This window comes from Podarcis bocagei (assembly GCF_964188305.1).
Source record: "Podarcis bocagei genome assembly, chromosome: 5".
Taxonomy (NCBI): Eukaryota; Metazoa; Chordata; class Lepidosauria; order Squamata; family Lacertidae; genus Podarcis; species Podarcis bocagei.
The window spans coordinates 35,975,886-35,994,676 of record NC_138129.1 but is presented as its reverse complement, the minus strand read 5'-3'; the positions used below and the strand labels follow the sequence as shown (position 1 = coordinate 35,994,676).

Genomic DNA, 18,791 nt, shown 5'->3' with positions numbered 1-18,791 from the left:
AAGGATGGTGGGCAATGCAAAACATCATTGTTAACTTATAAACATCTCTAGGAGCTGCCCTTCCTGAAGGACCCCAACCTGAATGCTCTGGGCAGTGGAATACCAGGAAACCCAGGAGTCCTAATTTTGCAAGGGCTTCCTTCCATTACTGGGGATCAGATGATCCCAGTCACCAAGACCAAAGTTAGAAGAACTTTAGAGCCAACAAAGATATTGCATGTGGATATATATTACACCCCAATATTATTTTTGATTAAAAAAAAAACAGCTTGGTGAAGAATGATCAGGAAAGGAAAACCAACTTTGGCAGGGGGCAGCAACACAAGGATGCTTAATCCTTTCCCTGCCAGCTCATTTTCCCACCACTAGCACTTTTACCCACACACAGCTCTAAACACAAGTTAGACCCACACCTTCTTCAAGAGACTAATAATTTTCTTGGTGCAACTTGTTTAAGGGAATTCAAAATGTCACTTAGGAATAGCGCCTGGTTAACATGCAGTACTTTCTCTTTTCCTCATTCACACAAAATACATTAGAGTTGAAAAGACTTGATAAATACACAAGAGGTGAAAAGAATCTTGACACTGTACCAGGGTAATTCACTCACAGGAGCAGTGGCGGGGGGGGGGGGGAGAGGCATTGTACTATAAAAGGGAAGCTGTACCTAAACTTTAATTACGCTTTCACCTCTTGGTGCATGGGGAACAAGCTAAGCATGTTAAGGGTTAATTAATCTATACTAACTAATAGTCTCAAAGAAAACAGGAGCCATTTCAATAGCACTCCAGGCCTTCACCATAAGCCAAACCAACAAAAGGCGTCAGGAGAGCTCAATGACGCCTCATCCTCGTGGGTGATCCACCAGAGGGAATAAAAGTTTAACTTTATCTAAAAATATCGTTCACTGTTTGTAAATAGACAGCCCATAAGAAACACCCTGTTTCACTCATCCCCAGCAAAGGTGTGGGCACAGGAAGAGTGACTCATCTGGGGCACTAAGTAGGGAAAGAACTGGTTTCGGCTCTAATCCCAGCATTCCTCCCCCAGAATTCATCACCCATCAATTCCCCCTCCCCGTTCCGTCACACACCTGACACTCTCTGCCCTTAGACCCACAGCCAGAGACCGCAGTAGATTCAACAGCCACAGAACCTCCCCCATCACATCATGACAGCAGAAAATACCACAGAACTTCCCATGCAGGAAAGAGAAAGCAAATCTACAGCTTGACTTTTTCCTGCTGAACTTGTCCTGTGGAAATCAGTGAAGCGTGAGCACTTAACTGTGCTCTTCAGTTTTCACTGATTTCAAAAGGCAGATTTTAAAGTTTCTGGGCAGCATCCAACGTTTTTACCGCAAGGCCCCAGTTCTCTCCCTCTGGGCTCTTGCTTCCTCCACATTGTCCATCAGCTCACTGCTCTTTGGAAAGTATTCCAAAATTCCACAATGCGCTGTCTGTTGAATCCTTGTTAACTAAATGCAGGCTCCTCACAGGTGTCAGCAACTTTTAGCCGGGTTTGATGCAACTCCCCGGCAAGGCTCCTAATGCAGGCCTGCAGCAGGGTTTCTCCTAGGTCAAGGAAAAGAAGGGAGGCTGACTTGGGACCCTGGATTGTTCTTAAGGAGGCAGGGGATTGTTAAATCACTGTGCCTAGATACAGCAAATACAGGACACTATGCAGTATGTGACTGGGTTTAAGCTGTAACAGTTTGCTTTATACTTATTTACACTTACACAGAAAAATGGCAAATGGAGGGGAAAAGAGAATGACTGAAAAGCAGGATTTAAAAAAAATATATAGAGAAAAGTGGCTGGAACAAGAGAATATAGGAACCATCCCACTGTCTGGAAAGGTCACTCCCAGGTTCACAATGAAAAGCTATTTTTAAATGTTGACAGCCAACGAAGGGAGCATTGCCCAGAGACATCCAGTGAGAAATTTAAACTTTTCATGTAGTTGGGATTGGGTACAGGGGCACCCACCCCACCAAAACCCAAATAGAGGAAAGAAAGAAAGAAAGAAAGAAAGAAAGAAAGAAAGAAAGAAAGAAAGAAAGAAAGAAAGAGGGGCAAGGAGGAAAGATAGGTCAATGAGAACTGAGCATGCTCAGTGGGCGTGGAATGCTGGGCAGGGGAAGGAGAGACCACCAGACCAAGGGGGTGGAACTCTCTCCATTTCCTGCAACACCCATTAAGGACTAAGACAAACCCTCCCTCCAACAGTCACTGTGGGTTTTCCTGCTTTGTGCTTCTCCCTGCCTTTGCTCCTCTACTGACACAGGTTATAGCTCCAGTGTGGCTATTCACATCTCCCTGAAGGTTTTAGTCAAACAATTATTATTATTATTAAAGCACCTGTATTTAAATATTTATTTGATGCCTTAATAAAAACCTATTTTATTTTTTGATGGAAGCATGTTCTGGGTAACAGAGAGGAGTGCCCTTGTACCACAGATTACAAGTCACAGGAAGTAACAGGTCCATTTTATTCTGCACTGGTCAGACTCCATCTGGAACACTGTGTCTAGTCTTGGGTGCTGCACTTTAAGAATAGTATAAACAAATGGGAACAGGACCAGAGGACAGCAATAAAGGTGGCCAGTGGTATGGAAAAGAAATCCTATGAAGGGACTGGGTACTTTAGCCTGGAGGAGAGAAGACATGAGGGGAGGGAGACTCATAATAGTACTCTTCAAACACTTGAAGAACTGACACACAAAACAGGGCAAAGACTTGTACTCTGCTGCCCAGAGAACAGGATTTGTTCCAATCACCTTAAGTTACAAGCAGATTTTGGTTTGACATCAGAAGAAACTTATTGAAAGTTACAGGATCTTGACGGTTACCTAGAGCAGTGTTTCCCAACCACTGTTCCGCGGCACACTAGTGTGCCGCGAGATGTTGCCTGGTGTGCCGCGGGATGTTGCCTGGAGGGAGGCGGGCGAGTCGGGCGGCAAGAGGCGGGGCGGCGGCGGCGAGGAGAGGCCGCCCAGCGCGGGGCTCTCGCCGTCTGCCTGCCTGGCTGCCTGCGAGCTTGGCGGGCAGCGCCTCCGTCCGCAGCGCCCGCCTCGCGGCTCTCATTCCCTGCCAAAGCTCACCCAGCCAAGCCGCGCTCTCCTTCCTGCCTCGCTTTGCTGCCTCCTCCCCCCCACCCCCAAAGCTTGGAGGTTCCCCGGCAAGGGGGAGGGAAAAAATTGAAACTTACACTTTCGTGCATCCCTCCCGGCGTGACGCTGCGCGCTGACGTCACGGGGCTGTAATGGTGGTGTGCCTCGAGATTTTTTTCATCAAACAAGTGTGCCTTTGCCCAAAAAAGGTTGGGAAACACTGACCTAGAGGGATGGTGAACTGTTCTTTACCGGAGGTCTTCAAGCCAAAGATGAACATCTGTTAAGGATGCTCCATCTCTGGATTTCCTGTGTTAAGCTTAGAGGGACTACAAGACCTCTTTCAACTCTGTGGTTCTATATGTGTTTTCGAATGACCTGTTTATTGAGTATTCACCCTGATCTGTTTACAAGGAGAATAGACAACCTTGGCTGTGTAATGAGCATTCATTCTGACTTATTTCTGGGGAGGAAAAATGACATTGTGTCAAAGGAAGAGTTATCTCACACTTTCCAGTGGACTTTACTGTTACTTTCCTTATCTTTGGTCTTTTTGGGGAAGTAGGCTTGTTGTACAAGAGTTCCAAGTCAGCTTTAATCCAAATTTACTGGTATGTGGTTGAATCCCACCTAACATAATGACAGTTTAGAAGCATCGTACAAGGACCAGCTAATTAGTAAACTGAACATCTTGATAAGGAAATGGAAGGGAAGTGATGGATTGTCACAATAGCCACCTAATCAGTGCTCTGCCATACAGCTGGTTTCTCTAGAAATAAATAGGAAGAACTTATTGCTCCTAAGTCTGATTCAATTTGAAAGTTTGCACGTGTCCTAAAAGTGGAAAATGTGAGTCCACAACTGGATCACCTTTCAATGAAATTGCAAATAGGGTGGATGTCTCTCTCTGCTGTCACTGACAAAACATTCTGTGACTACCACCATCAAAGGGGTGGGGGCTTTTTGCTGCACATATATTTTGAGATCCAGGAAAGTGATACCTGTTGAGCTCCTTCTGGTTGGCAAGAAACTTGTCAGATTAAAGGGGGGGGGGAAACAAGTTGACAACCATAGATGATACAATGCTAAAAACAATTGGCTTCCATGTAACCAGAGAATAATTTTCAGTGTCCCAAAAGCAAGAGCGCTTTATTATGCAATGTTTTCTGTTTCCTACTAGTAAACACTAGTCCCTGCCTCTTTGTACTGAGAAACTGCTTTCTCTTTCTCTCTGGATTTCAGCAGATGCTTCTTACAAGGTCACAGTACTTAAAAAATGAGGAATGCTGCTTTTTTCAAAGCTCCCTCCTACACAATTATCTAAGTTTATCTGAGCCCTTTCCTCCGTGGCACCTGGCTATCCTAGTCTGTGCAGAAATTTCTGTGCTTATCCGAGGACAGCTTCTGTTCCCTAGTAGAGGAAGTCTTGGTGAAGACTCTTGCAAAAGAGTTCTTAGTCTTAAGCAGAAAACTGTGAAAAACCAACAGCTTGGATTGCAGACATTAATAATGAGGGGTGGGTCCTCCATGTCTGGCTTTCCTCTCACTCCAGAGGGAGCGGAACACAAGCATATACAGCTCTCCCATCTACAAAGTAGGTCACTGGCTCAGAGGCAGGAACAGCAAGCCTGACCTTTGCCTAGCTAGGCTTGGAGCTGGAGGGGCACCTGCTTGCAGAGGGAAAGAAACCGGTGCGTCCTCAGCCTTGGCTTGCACATGGAATTCCAGCACTTCCTCAGCTTGAGGACAAAGCTCTAGTTCTCTTTGTCGAAAGGCCATGTGTCTCACAGGTAACCAAGGAGCCCCAACTGTGAGGCAGTTTCACAAGAGTGACAAGCGGTGAAAAGAATCGAGCCAAGCCATGGGTACTGGAGAAAGGCCAACGCTCAATGGTAGAGTATCTGTTTTGCATGCAGAAGATCCCCTATTCGATCCCAAGCATTTCCACATAAAGCAGAGAGAGACTCAGTGCTTGAAACCCTGGAGAATTATGGCCAGTCATTGTAGACTCAGATGGTCAAGTGGTCTGACTAAGGTGGTTTCCTATGTTCCCATGAACCTAAGTTATTCAGGCACTACCCAAAGAAAAGAAAAAAGTGCTTAATTCCCACTTCGATCCCATAGCAGGCAGGAAGTAGCACAATAAGGACTAAACTTTTATTGGTTTTATTGTGATTATTTGTATGGTTTTAAATAGATTTTATATACGTACTGTATATAGTTTTACTTCTGACAATGTTTAATTGTTTTTTCTATGTTTTTAGCAGTTCTCATTTTTATATGTAAGCCTCCTTGAGTCCCACCAGGGAGAAAGGTGGGGTATAAATATAACAACAACAACCAGAATAATAATCCAAATGATAACAACTATTATTACTACTACTTTCACCTGCCCTTCACAAAAAAGATACAGGGCAGGTCACAGTAATGCAAAATACAATTTTTTTATTTAAAAAAACAGTTTTAAACAGATATGTGATGCCAGTCAAATTATTTGCCTTTTCTGTGTGTGTGGGGGGGGGGGTTTCCTGCAGAAACAGCCAGTATGGGGGACCTAATTCTGAGCAGGACTTGGGAGTGGGCTCTTCACCCTCTGCCACACCCTGGAGTCACAGATCACATCTGGAGCCCCACAAGTGCAATTTGCACAGAGAAAAATATCCCATTAGAGAGAAAGCTAAAACTCTGCCCCACCCACAGCCCACTGCAGGGTCCCCATCAGAATACCACACTAGACATTTCTACAAGAAAAATCCTGCACTCAGTGTAAAACCAAGTGATTAATGCCATGTGTAGTTTGGCCCCAAGACAGAAATGTCAATTCTAGGATACAGAAAAAAGCTAATTGTCGAACCAGTTTAAAAATGTGTTCCAGAGAAGGAAAATTTTACTAAATTTCTTTTATCCTGCTCCCCAGAAGTGTAAAGTTTGACTATTTAAAATAAAACAGAAAACAAAATGCAAAGAGAAAATATGTTATTTCTAACAGCAGCAAAGGATCTAACTAACAGAGGTATCATTTCCCAGCTCAGTACGCTATGAGCCTCTTGGAAGAGGGAAAACCCTACCACACAGAGAGAAAGCTGGCTCTCTGCTGCTCCAAGCTGTGATATGAACAGGAATATAAAGCAATCCAGCTAGCTAGCTAACACCCTTTCCCTCCTGTCAGTAGGCCAGGGCAGATTCAGGCTAATACTTTGGCAGAGAGCCTAGAGATTTACAGTTGACACAAAACAGCAGAAAGGAAGCACTTCATTGAGACAACACAACCTCTTGGAATCTATATCGATACAAGCTTGCAGGGCTGGGCTCTCCCAGGGGAACACACAACACAATAGGGTCTTATGGTACTGTGGAAGCATATTACACAAGTCATCCTGCGCAGCTTCTTCTGAGCATCATCCTTGCCCTCACATTCTAGGGTTACTGGCTCCTCCCAAGACAAGCTGCAAGGAACTTTCCAGAAAAGATCAAACTGATTTAAATCACATTTCCTATTCTGTAATCCATGTACTCTCCCTCCATACAAATATGCACACTGTTTGGTTGCTACTATATCAATTAAAACATCTCAATGTGCAAATAAACACACACTTTATACGAAGAACAAAATCCAAAACCTTTCATCCCACAGCCATCACTACAAAACTATTCCTGCTAGGAGAGACAGGAGCTACAGTTAGATGAGTAGATTTTTGTTTAGCTCTTTGTACACATATGCAAGGACACAAAGCTAGATCATGCACTTGAAGACTACCTGTCTGCAATGTTCTGCACACTTATATGAGAGTAAGACCCGGTTATTTATGAATTGTAGTTACAGGATCAAGAGATAAAAAGTGCACAGCACTTTCACTAGAAAGTGTTGGTAGTTAATGGGCAGAACACTGTCCATGCAACAGAACTTCATCTGGAGGGCCTCAGCTTCCCCGGCCCTGGCTTATGGAGTCTAAGGAGATCTTTCTGCTTTTCCCTCTAAGGAAATTATGCTAATTATACTTATAATTCCCTCTAAGGAAATTGTGGCAAATGTGAACTCATACTGAAGTGACTGTTTCTCACAGTTCAGCACAAGACGACAGCTGCACTGCACCAGCAAGGAAGGTCACAGAGCAAAAGTGATTTTGTCAGACTTTGGTCATCAATCCTCTAAACAGATGTGGTGGAGTGCTTAACTCTATAGGCAAGAAGATGGACGTGGGGGCAAAAGATGGGAGAAGGGAAATAGTATCCTAAAACTGGTATTCAAGAGGTGGGGTGAGGCGGTTGCCTAGGACGGTGGATCTGCCTGCACACCCACACAAATGCCTGCCTGCCGCACACCTCTTTTTAGTCCCTTGCTCACCGCAGACGGTGGGTGTATGTGTGCAGCAGTGTACATGCATCGGCATGCAGCATTTTCGGTTTTGTTTAGGGCTGTCAAATGTCCTGGGCCAGCCCTGTGGCCAGATCCAACAACCTTATCATCCTAATCTTGCAAATGTGGTGAAGATAGAAGAATGTGTATAGAAGCCCAGGACATTTTGCTGCTGAAGGTGAACGACAAGATAACGCACATACAAACCCCAGTTCCACGTACAGCAGCTACCTGGGCTGATCTTCCAACAATCTTAACACTCAACACTTTGCAAACACAAAAATTAGACCTGCACTGCTTGCAGGTCTCCTTTCACAAGCACGCATAAAAGGTCACTGATTCTGAATGCTGATTTCTCATATCACACTGGAATATCAAACCTTTTAAAAAACAAGATATCAGAGTCAAATGCTATCATAACACCATCATGAGTCACTTAAAGCCATCACAGCATCTAATTCCCAGTAAAACACATCTGTATGTCTAAGCAGGGGTTAATCTTGCCAATTCATGATGTGGCAGATCAGAGCAATCTGTCTCTGGACTGCCAAATCCTTAGGGAATTCAAAATGTAACAGTTTTGTGAGTCTGATACCTCAAGCTAATGATGGAAGAAGAACCTCCATGATCCATAAAAATGGCGTGTTCTTTAAACCAGTCATCCCAGCACAGGTGCTGCAAACCTCAACTACAGCCACTCAACTGGAAAATTGCTCGTGAATGGAAGGTGAGATCAAGTGGCTGTGCATATACATTTTGCAGAATAAGCAGCCTTGCTATTTTAAGTGTTCTCCGCAGATGAACAAACCAGTTTTCCAATGAAAGAGATAAAGCAGCAATGCAGGCATCACCCACAACAGAAACACAATATTGCTAAAGCTACAAACAAATTGTGATTATGAAGGATGTTTCACAGGCTATTTCAAAAGGGCACACAAAGCCAGCCAGACTTGACCCAGGAAAACTAGCTTCGAATCTTCACTGTACTATGAACTCATAGACCCTCTCTTCAGTCTCAGTTCCCAAATGCAAAAGTACCAATAATTCTGCTCTACCTCTCAGCAAGGAGATAATTGTTAAAAATGATAAACTACTTTTCTAATTATATTTTGATCCATTGTACATTTACAGAAGTAAGTCCCAGTAATCAAATGGGACTTTATTCATTAAATTCAAATGATTCAATACCACCCTTCCATCATACCAAAATTCTAGACAGTATTTGCAGCATAAAAAACACAATTAAACAGCAGAGAAAATTTAAAAGAGACTACAACTTGCACAATTAAGTCAATAAAATCTATTAAAACATCTGAGTATTTATTTATTTTTAATTAGGGAGTGCTTTTCATTTAAACACTAGCCTGGTAGCCAGAGGTGAGGTAAGAAGGAACTGGATGCAGGAATATGTATGGAATTGCTTGCAGATGGGTGAGCAGGCTTGTGGAGGAGGCACAAAGTGCTTTGTCTCTCCCTCCTGTGTACCTAGCACAAAAGTGTGGTGGGTTACTGCAGGAGGGACAGCACTATCTCCATAGGTTTTGCAGACTAGCAACTTTTGTGGGTTTATGTACAAGTCTGGCTGCCAAAATGTTGGTGCCAGGTGATCCTCTTTGAAGAGTGCAGTCCATAACTACGTTGTCACTGCCAAGAAAGCCCTCTCCATTATACATAGTATTTGCACCTCTGATGGAAAAGGAACATGGAAAAAGTAATCAGCAGATCTTAAAGAATGGGAAGTTGAAATTGGAATAAATGCTGGCTTATTCCCAAGTAAATGCGTACAGGTCTGCAATTTAGATAGCAAATAACCTTACCTGCTTCTGACATTGGTAATCTTCAAGAAGATCTACCACCACATCATTTCAAACCTTGTAATGGGTCAGAAATATACAGAGAGAGAAAACCTGACTTTCCAAGCCAATCCAGTGCCAACAAAACAGGGAGTTCCCTCCATCTCCCCCATATTTCTTTTAACTGACAGGTGTACATATGAAAAGAAAAGAAAAATTCTGCATTTTTTGAAAGGACAGAAAACTTTCACATCTTTTCCTGTAAAAAGCTCCCAAAGCCAGGAAAAACCTCAGTACTTCCTCTGTTATTTGAAAGCTCCACACAGCTAAACAATATATCTTTCCTACCACCACAGTATTGAAAGTTGCAGTTGCTTGCATTTGTCTGCTCTTCACATTCATAACTGCAACCTAGAATCCAGGCTCAGGCTGCAGAATCTGACAACTCAATAAAAGTCCTGTCCCTTTTGACTCCTCAACCAGGCTGTTGCGGCATTATTCAAAACTCCTGATCCAACATTTTCCCTTTGTTTCTCTATTAGGAAAAGAACCATTGTCATTCTCTCCTAAATATAATAAAAGGTCACAGGACACCATTACTCCATTTCCTGGTTTTGCTGTGAAACTGCTTCAAAACAGTGCGGGAAGGGGGGGAATCCACTGTTTAGACACTTTGACTCTCCTCCAACCCAAACCTTTTGAGTTTGCACAGATGTTAGAGCAAAGAGTGTTGGCTTCACCTTCACTCAGAAAGCTGTCACCTGCCTCCATTTAATCCAGAGTGATAAATCTTCCTCAGAGGACACTGGCATTTGTATTTCAAAAAGGATTCTGGAGAATCTGAAAATCCCCACTTTAAACATCTGTTCAGTAGACCATATGGCAATTTTGAACCACAAGAATAATAGTGCATATATGGCACCCTAAAATGCTATAGTACTGGGGTTCAATATCAGGGTTGACTTGGGATACATTTTCCATTTTGGCAACCCCAGTAAGAAGAATTAGCAAAATATTCCTTTGACAACAACACTGTGGTGGTCAGTGACTTCTTATTAATTTGGGGCTAGATGCACAAGCAAAATTCCAAGTTCCCAAATATACTGGAAGGACAGAAGGCATTCCTGGCGAAATCAGTCAACTTTTTCCACCACCAACCTGCACCGACAGCAGAGCTCACTACTATCTTTGGGAGAGGTGTGCATGGGTGTAAGACCAGCATGGTACACATGTGAACTGTCAGGGCTCAAACACCACAAGCACATACAAATTCCCAAATTAGCAAGGCATATGTCTGCCCTGATTATTTAGGATAGTCAAAAGACTCATAGCAAAACATTTTCCTTTATAACACCCTATTTGGCTGCCTGAACTGGTAATACTTCAAAACTGAGCAATTACAATTAAGCTAATATAATAACTTATGAAGAAGGATCAGTCCAGCATCCTGTTTCTCACAGTGCCCGAAAAGATACCTATGTGAAGCTCACACAACACTAGGGCAGTAGACTTTTCTGGCCATTATTCTCCAGCAAGTTATATTCAAAGTCACAGGGTTTCCAGTCCTGGAGATATTAAACAGCCATAATGACAAGTTGCCATTGCTACTCTTATCTTCCATTTATTTGTCGAATCCCTTCAGAAAGCATCCGGGCTGGTAGCCTTCACCACATCTTGTGACAGTAAATTCCATCGTTTATGCGCTGTGCAAATTAGAACTTCCTTTCGGTACTATCATTAACAAGTACTGTTATTATGTATAAAACACCAGTTACGCACCCTACTGCACAGATTATTTAAGAGCAGCAAGGCAAACCAGCTTACAAAGGCATCCCAAGTATCTGCCAAGCAGCCACCAGCATTTTATCTGGCATGTTTACGAACCCTGAAAATCGCTATCACTCTCTTTCTCTCTCTGAAATCCGGGCTTGCAGGGAAGGCACTCTGCACACGCTCAGGCGCCCTCCATTTATTCCTTCCCATGGCTCCTTAACACTCACGAGAGATTCCGGTTGTGAGGAAGGGTTCAGCTTAAGCCCTGCCAAACAAACCAGACCCACACAGAGAAGAACAAGCCTATTCTGTTTCCTGAGTGTCTAGTCCTCACGGCCTCTCCCCACGGGGTGGGGGTGGGGGGAGATCCCTTGGGACCGGGAGGGGTGCCAGCCCCAATCTTTCCTCAGGCAGGTCAGGTCCTCTCATCCTCCCGAGGCCTCGGTGTCCCAGAGGGGAAATAGGGAGGCAGGCAGCAGCGCCCAAAGCGGCTCTCCAAGGGGGCAATAACCCGGAGGGCGCCTCGCCAACCAGCTCCGAGCAAAGGCAGGCGATACCTCCAAGGGGCCCCCAGGCAGACAGCCCCCCACGTCACCCACTCACCAGCTCCCATGGCGGCAGCGGAGGCACCCGCGCTCCCCACCGGCCAACTGCACTCCGGGCTCCTCGGCTCGCTCGCAACTTTGCAAGGAGCGACCAGACGCGCTCTCCGGAGCTGGCACATTTGGCCAAGCCCCCATTGGCTAGCGCCTGCGTCGCTCCGGCCTCAAGCCCCGCCCTCGCCTCGCCTTATATGGACTCCCGCTTACTTTGCTTCTCTCTCCCCCCCCTCCCACCCCGCGGTACACGTGGGCGCCGCTGGCCCTGCGGAGCTGGAGACTCGGATCATTCTGGCGCCCTGCGCTCCTTGTTGCCGCGCCGCGCCAACCCTCGTCTACCCCGGGGATGGTGAATAAGGATGAGTCTCAGGGAACAGAAAGGCGAGCAGCGGGATGTCTGAGCCCGATCGTCACGCAGCCGCGCGCTCGGGCTTCCTTCACACAGTCCACATTCAACACGTGCACAGTGCAGTTTCTCTGCATCATGGAATGGGAGTATTGGTGCTACAAGAGTCTTCAGAAAAACACTCGAAGGCTCAAGGTTATGATGAACCTTTTTCATCCATGAGGTGGCAAATAAAGCATTTTTTTAAACCCTCAGGCTATATTCCAGTCTTGTTTTAAAAAACAACAACTGGGCTTTTCAACCACTGTCATGATAACTCATGGGGGGGGGGAAGAACCCTGCGGATAATTATGATGAATGAATGAATCGATTCATTACGCTCACAGACCAGAAATATGGACATAAAAAGTAACGGAGAACATGCAAATCTATATAGGTTAAAGTTAAGCACAATAAATATTACGGATATAAAACAATTAAAATATGTACCTTATGATGGCTCCCTAGAACATCTCGCTCGGGATGCACTCAAGCACTTCCAGGAAGAAACTTTTCGTTTGTTGCCAAAGCTGAAATTATCTGAGCAACGCTTCCACTGACACCACCTGGAATCTTGTTCCACACACCCACGAGCAAAACGCCCTGCAGACTCACCCACTGCACACTCATCCTCAGGTGCTGTAGTGGCACTATGCCCACCAACAGGCACCAGCCAGTTAGGCTCAGGTGATCCACCCTGGGATGGTAGCTGTGAGATAGGTAGGCTCTGCTAGGCTTAGCAAATACCTTTCCATGCTCCCTCTTGTTCCCACGGGAGAATCCATCAGGCAGGATAGAGGGCTCAAGCAAGGCAGAGAGGCCCATTTCACCCAGTGCTCAAGTCAGCAAATGGGAAAACCAATTAGAAGCAAATGGCAGCAAGCCGTTGTAATAACACACGGTTATTGTTTAAAGTAGTGGTTCCTGATAGGGACTCACTTATCTTGTTAACTGCACCATGAAAGCTTTCCACAGATCATCCAGCTGACAACCAGCGACTACTTGCTGGCAGGGGAAAAACTTAGTGAAAGAATTGCTGGATGGCAAGTGGACTGAGATTGGCCACAAACCTCTGACACAGTTTCTTAAGGCTCTTGTGACTGGAAGGGAGAGGGGGGAAAGAGTGCAAACAGCTCACATGCTTATTTTTTAAAATGTAAGGGGTTCCTTCCCCTTGCTCTCTACTTTTTAACTGAAAATACAGTGGTACCCCGGGTTACACACGCTTCAGGTTACATACGCTTCAGGTTACAGACTCCGCTAACCCAGAAATAGTGCTTCAGGTTAAGAACTTTGCTTCAGGATGAGAACAGAAATCGTGCTCCGGCGGTGCGGCGGCAGCAGGAGGCCCCATTAGCTAAAGTGGTACTTCAGGTTAAGAAGAGTTTCAGGTTAAGAATGGACCTCCAGAACGAATTAAGTACTTAACCCGAGGTACCACTGTAACTTCCAATTTCTTTCAACAGCTATCAAGCTTTGAGGACCCTCCCACTGCTTGTAGGTAGGGTTTTCAGTGAATCTTGCCTTATGAATTTGGGATTCATGACTCATCTTGGAAGTCCAACACAGGAATTAGCTTAGCAAATTGCCACTATGATTGTCTGATGATATAGTTTAGTGCTAGGGATGGGCAATACTTTCTTTTCAACACCGTGATATATCAGCAGCTAAATACCAGTTTTCTTATTTTTTGTGGGAAGATATGTGGCTACATTTGGGGGTGGAAGGAAACAGATGTACGGCAGAATCCTAATAAATTAAAAAGTTGGTTGTTCCTATTGGGTAATCAGCAAGAATAAAAACCTCACTCCAAATATGTACAGTACTGTATTTAACTAATTAATCTCTTTAAGCCAGGGATGAAACTTGGGCACAGGAGGACTAAATAAAAAAAATAACAATATTATTATTATTATTATTATTATTATTATTATTATTACTTCTTCTACTACTACTACTACTACTATTACCAACACTACAAAATTCCAGCTGTTTTCTACTCAGTCTTCACCAATACTTTATCAAGCCCTGACCAAGCCTTCACCTATGTCTTCAAGGTGCAAGGTTTCTTAGTTAGCAGAATCATATGCTGCAAAGTTTTGCATCTCAGATTACAAGTTAGGAATAGCATGTTTGAATACTATTGAAATCCCCAGAGTGGCTGGGGAAACCCAGCCAAATGGGTGGGGTATAATTAATAAATTATTGTTATTATTATACTCTCATATAGAAAGCCTTCTGCATACAGAACACTTGCAAGTTAGGAACACAATTGCTTTTCTGTTATTCAGTTGTAGTGGAGCAATGGAGACAAGTTTTTCCTGCTGTCTGGGGATAGGCAATTTGTGGTAATATCACAAATTTTATGGTCTGTTTTTTAGAGTATACTAAAATCCTTTGCATATTAGGGGCTACGTCACATTTGCTTCAAAAAATTGCTTTGCCCAGGTAACTTACCATAGAGTTATCTAAATTTTCAAAAGTAGGGAGTCCGTGGCTTGGCTTTTGAAAAATAGGGTGTCCTCAGTAATTAGCTAATTGGGAACCATTGGTTTAGAGCAATGGTGTGAGATGTCACAGTGTAATGCAAAACACATGACTAGCTAGCAGGGTTCTCTGGAGCCATGGGCTAGTCTCAAACATTGTTTTGCAAAAGCATGACTCACAAAGGCTGGCCTGTTGAGGCCACTCCAGCACCAGGAGAGGTCTATTACCCTTCCTGACCTGACTAAATTTGAGGAAGAAAAGTGGGTTACACTTTAGAATCTATTTGGGGGTGTTGCTTATTTGTGTGGCATGAGTTTTCTTAGGCAACAGCCCATGTCGTCAGACTCCTCTTTTATCAGACAAATTAGGTTTTCACCTACGGGGGAGGGGGACCAACCCAAAATAAACTATGAGATACTCTGTGGTTTCGGACTTCTTGCTTCTACAGCCTAAGTGCAGATGTTCTGCCAGCATTGTGATTTCTAGAGCAGTTTTGGTTTCTTTTCATTAAGCTGGGAGGTGGCCTGCTAATTTGTCACTATCCAAACAGTGAAGTGTGAAATGGATGTGTGACTGAGACTTGAAGTGGTTGTGGTGGTGGTGATTTGTTTGATTTCTCACCTGCCCTTCGCCATAAGGACCCAGGGTGAGTCACCACCATTTCAAAATATAACACTAAAATCAATTAAAACAAATTACAGTTGACTTGACTAGTGCCAGTACTGCAACCTCCTACTTTTGGTGCCACTCTGGGTCCCAGGGTTCCAACTCCCAATAGAATGTAAAGCAGTGCTGTTTGTACAAAAATGAAGGGGGAGTCAAGTCCTTAGTACTGTATGTCATATTGCATATCTGGGGAGCTGCATTTGGTGGGTCCCGAGTTGTGGACCTCTGCTGTCTTCAGGAACTTGTAGGGCCGCCAGGGGACGATTTTGAAGCCTCTGCCTTTGATCTCCTTAGTAGCAGAATTGTTTGGGCTTTGGTTTGGGAGGCCCAAACAGGATTTTGTTTAATTATACAGGGCGGCTTATTATGACCATGCTTCAAAAACAAAAGCTAAACGTTGCTGGCCAGAAGGTAGGACATTTATCTTTTCAAGCTTTCAAACTTCTGAGGTCTTCCTGTTTTGCCACTCATTAGCACTAATCACCCACAGTATGTGGAATAGTCTTGAATTTTGGCCCCTCTTTTTAAAAGATGTATTTTTTTTAAAGACTTCCTGGTTTACAAAAGTATGTGCAATGTCTCTTTTTTCAAGTTACATTTTCTACATATCAGTTTCATTTGTTGAGACATTGGTGTTAATTTTGGCCCCTTTTGAGCCCTCAGTACCATCCAACCTTCTGAGCAAAGAAGTGAATTCAAGTCTTCTGTGTGAGTTACTGCAGCAGCAGCCAGCAGGTGGCAATGTGAAATATCAGCCTGTAAGGTAGCTGACAGCTGAAACAGCAACAAAATCTTTCATGGATTAGATCAGTGGCATGATGAATATATGTGTGTGCAGACACAAATGTATCCACACCCAGGTATAGAGAAAATTCGAAACTGCAAAGCAACATAGCCATGAAATGAAAGAGGCAGAATCTGTGCTAACTCTATGTGTACTCCAAGGATTTCACTGACATTTGGCCTCACATCCTGTTTGTGTTTTCTGAATTTTCCCCTCCCCATTTTATCCACACAATAACCCTGTGAGGTAGGCTAGGCTGAAAGGCAGTGACTGGCTCAAGGTCACTCAGGGAGCTTTGTTGCTGAGCAGGGATTTGAACCCTGGTCTCCCAGATTCCAGGCAGACACCTGAATCATACCACCACACTGGTCCTCACTTATTTCCCATGTCAATTCAGAAACCTAAGATGACTATAAATTATATAACTGATGCAGGTTTTGGTGTTTTCGGGTATCTTCCCGTGTAAGAGTTGGGGTGTCTAGGCGACGTTTCGACGAGGTCTCACTCGTCATCTTCAGGCTGGTGCTTTCGGCTTCTTGTTACTGGAACAGAGCAGGATCTCAGTGTTTGAGTTCCTATAAATACTGTTGAGGGGGTGTGGTGTATAGCCTCCAACGTTCTGGGCAGAGAGGAAGTTCCCAGGTTAGTGTGTCTTTTCTTCTTTTGTTCATTAATTACTTGAGGGATATCTTGAGTGATTTCTTGAGTGATATTCTGAGTACCACTTAGGAGGGTCATTAGGTGTGGATTAGTTGCTGAAGCTTTCGTGTCTTGACCTCTTGACCTTGTGAAGAGTTTTTCTGAGAAGATGGCTGTACTGCACTTAGTTGTGCTCTGGCTTGGCTTCGTGTATAGGGGCGAGCTGAGCCAGAGCACAACTAAGTGCAGTACAGCCATCTTCTCAGAAAAAACTCTTCACAAGGTCAAGAGGTCAAGACACGAAAGCTTCAGCAACTAATCCACACCTAATGACCCTCCTAAGTGGTACTCAGAATATCACTCAAGAAATCACTCAAGATATCCCTCAAGTAATTAATGAACAAAAGAAGAAAAGACACACTAACCTGGGAACTTCCTCTCTGCCCAGAACGTTGGAGGCTATACACCACACCCCCTCAACAGTATTTATAGGAACTCAAACACTGAGATCCTGCTCTGTTCCAGTAACAAGAAGCCGAAAGCACCAGCCTGAAGATGACGAGTGAGACCTCGTCGAAACGTCGCCTAGACACCCCAACTCTTACACGGGAAGATACCCGAAAACACCAAAACCTGCATTCCTGTACCCGTGAAAATCTACGAAAGCAAATATATAACTGATGTTTCAAGTTGCCCTCCCATTTTCCTTCAACTTTTATATTATGAGAGCAACTTTCTATTATGAGAACTCTGAATATAGACAAAGGAATCTGGAGCAACAGGTACTTTGTGTGGTGATGACAGTTCAGAGAGACGAGAGCAGCTGTCAGAAATGATTTTACAATCTGATCACAGCTAAAACATACCATGGGCTTTTCTGCACATTCACAATTAGTTTTACCAGTTCAAAAAAGCACTTTGTTACACATTTCCACTCAAGGTTACAGACTGCTTGGTACCTGGGAAAATGTAATACAGTGGTACCTCAGGTTAAGTACCTAATTCGTTCCGGAGGTCTGTTCTTAACCTGAAACTGTTCTTAACCTGAAGCACCACTTTAGCTAATGGGGCCTCCTGCTGCCGCCACGCCGCTGAAGCACGATTTCTGTTCTCATCCCGAAGCAAAGTTCTTAACCTGAGGTAATATTTCTGGGTTAGCGGAGTCTGTAACCTGAAGCGTATGTAACCCGAGGTACCACTGTACAGTACTTCGTATGTTCCCTACTAATACTGAGCTCAGGTGGTTGAGTGCCAAGAGGACAGCAGCCAAAATGGAGGCCCTGTGAAACAGCATGCTTGGGTGTGCAGAAGTACAAAACAGAAATATGTTATTATTATTTGCATTTATCTCTCACCTTTTCCTCTATGAAGCTCAAGGTAGCGTACATGGTTCTTCCCATCCCCATTCAAGCCTCACAACAACCCTATGAGGTAGATTAGGCTCAGAGGCAGTGACTGGCCCAAGGTCACTCAACAAGCTTCATGCCTGAGTTGGGATTTGAACCCTGCTCTCCCAGATCCTAGTCGGACACTCTAACCACTATGCCATGCTATTTTTGTACTGTTGTCATTTTCTCTTCTGTTTAGTTTCAGTTCAGTGAATTTGTCCTGTTCTATGCAACGCTGCTTAGTTTAAACTGTTGAATTAGGTTATAGATTATTTGTATTGTTTTACACGACATTGTATGGATTGCTTTTCTGTACTTATCAATATAATTGTTTCTAATATCTTGAATTGTACATTGTACATTAATATCTTGAATACTGTGCATTTGATGTTGTGAGGCACTCTGAGCGCAGTCTTATGGGGAAGTGGCATACAAATAAATAAACAGATGAGGATAATGAAAAGTGCAAAACATTAAAAAAAAAAAACAACAAGATAGCTTGGTGAGGACAGAGGCTGCTCAGAGGCTGGGGCAGCCCACCCCATTTCGGCACATGAGGTGAAACAGGAATTGTTCTTCCTCCCACTGTGTCCCCACCCTGATGTCTGCTACCACCATGCCATGGCTCCCATCGAACCTGGCGGGAGTCGGGGCACTCCTCAAGCCTTGGCCCTCAGCTTTTCCCCGATGGCACATTGTAATGCCCCCCTCATAGCAGTGGAAGCAGTGTGGCAAGCAGAACACCACCTCTTACATTTCCATTGCCTGAGGCCAGTGGCGTAGCGTGGGGGGTGCAGGGGGGGCCGGCC

The 18,791-nt window shown here is 44.2% G+C and overlaps 1 protein-coding gene across 1 annotated transcript in view; it reads right to left on the bottom strand.

Moving 5' to 3' along the window:
- DENND2C (DENN domain containing 2C) overlaps window positions 1–11,742 on the bottom strand; it is a 56,359-nt gene extending 44,617 nt beyond the window's left edge. The window contains exon 1 of the mRNA XM_081194692.1: window positions 11,638–11,742. The gene's annotated coding sequence lies outside the window, so the exon portion shown is untranslated. The remainder of the gene's footprint in view (window positions 1–11,637) is intronic.
- Window positions 11,743–18,791: the final 7,049 nt, after the last annotated feature.